Raw genomic sequence first — 1,841 nt, 5'->3', positions numbered from 1 at the left:
CCCCTCCCATCACTGTAATACCTGTAGCACAACCCTTTCCTGTGACGTATGTCTTCACCTGTAATGTGGGGGCTCGAACGTCCCCAGAGAGTATAAAAGTTTGGGGAGCATTAAAATTCTCTCTCCACGTGGATTACCAAGCGGGGCTGAGGTGAGCAATGCTACCATGAAATGTGTCTGACTCCATTTATTTCTATATATCTCTTTTATCTCTCATACTCTCTATAACTTTACTATAATATTTACTTATTATCGCTGTACAATTGCACCTACCGAACCCGTAGTGATTGTGCTAGGAGCTGGCTTCTTCTGGCAACTAAGAGCAAATTTTGTTTCTTCCTCTTTGCTTCCAACTTTTGCATTCCAATTGCCAATAATTATCAGTACATCTTGATTGCAGGCTTGATCATTTTCCAACTGAAATCGTTGGTAGAATTCTTCAATTTCTTCATTACTAGCTTTAGTGGTTGGTGCATACATTTAAATTGACTGGATTTCCTTGTATGCAGAGAGATATTATCCTATCACAGACAGCATTGTACTTCAAGATACATCTTGAAATGCCCTTTTTGATGAATATAACACCAAACCTCTTTGAATCTGTCATTCCCAGCATAGTATAAAATATGATTTTCTGATCAAAATGGTCAATTGCAGCTGCAGTTCATTGCAGCTCACTAATGGCTCGAAGGTTGATCTTTGTGCTTTCCATTTCATATTTTACAAATTCAAATTTTCCTGATTCATACTCCATACATTTCAAGTTCCAATTATTGATTGATGTTTTAGGCTTTTAATTCTCATTTTGAGTTGTGGCCTATCAGCAAATGAAGGTCCTGGAGGGTTTACTCCATCCATGGCATGATGGTCGACTCAACTTTGAGAAGGCAGCTCTTCCTCAGGCATATTTTGAGTGCGATGGCAGGGAGTTTGGGGGTTGGTTCCCGCACCCCCACCCAGGGGTGCATCTTCTGGCACCATCTCTGACAATGTTCTGCTTCTATTCATGAAGTATTCAGGATCTGACCGTGTTTCCATTCTGTCGTAAGGTTTTCAGTGACTATTTCCTCCAAAGTGGACCGCCTAGTCCTTCTTTATATTCTGTTCTTAATCTGGACACTCTGCAGAAACCTGTTCATTTGAAATACCACTGACATAGTTTCCAGCATCACAGCAACACACAAACCACCACCACCACAGTCCAACAGCCCAACGAACTGACAGACACAGTCCAGCAGTCCAACAAACTGGCAGACAAGTGGTGGCATCTTGTTGAGCTCTATAAACAGGGTGTCATATTGGGTGCAGTCAACTGGCAGTTAGTTACACGTTTCCAAGATTTTTCCAAGATTCTTACATGTTGTTGTGCATAGCTGTTAGGAAATCCTCCATGGCCCATCAGTTGATTGATTCTAACTCATGACAACCCCAGAACTGCTCCACACATGGGGCTTGTTTTGTTCTCCTGAAATCTCCCCGCCCCCCCAGGAGAGGGAGCCTTTTATTGGCTGAAGGACTACTTGAGGGGGCTGAAATGGGATGAGTGGGTGGCCCCGATGCCAGGCTTGTAAGTGATGGAGAACTCACCCAGGTGGTGTCCGCTCATCTCTGGCTTGATCTCCACCTGGTTGCAGGTCTTCCCGTTGTACACGCCCACCGTGCTGCCCACCATCTAGAGGAGAAAGGCCTCCTTTTTGGCCGTGGTTCTGGAGGCGCCGCGGCCAAGCGCTGTCCAGCTGCACCAGCAGCTCATAGGACACGTCCAGCAGCTGGTCCAGATACACGCCGCCCTAGGTGAACTTCCGGAAAGTCGGCTTCTTCTGCTGCTCCCCCTCCGCCAT

The 1,841-nt window shown here is 45.5% G+C and overlaps 1 pseudogene; it reads right to left on the bottom strand.

The window, feature by feature from the left end:
* Nucleotides 1–1,516: 1,516 nt before the first annotated feature.
* LOC115870562 lies at nucleotides 1,517–1,841 on the bottom strand (annotated as a pseudogene).

The sequence above is a fragment of the Echinops telfairi genome, unplaced genomic scaffold (assembly GCF_000313985.2).
Source record: "Echinops telfairi isolate 266 unplaced genomic scaffold, ASM31398v2 ScPeMD7_2010;HRSCAF=2546, whole genome shotgun sequence".
NCBI classification, from domain to species: Eukaryota; Metazoa; Chordata; class Mammalia; order Afrosoricida; family Tenrecidae; genus Echinops; species Echinops telfairi.
The sequence above is the reverse complement of the archived record's forward strand: the minus strand, read 5'-3'. Positions and strand labels throughout refer to the sequence as shown.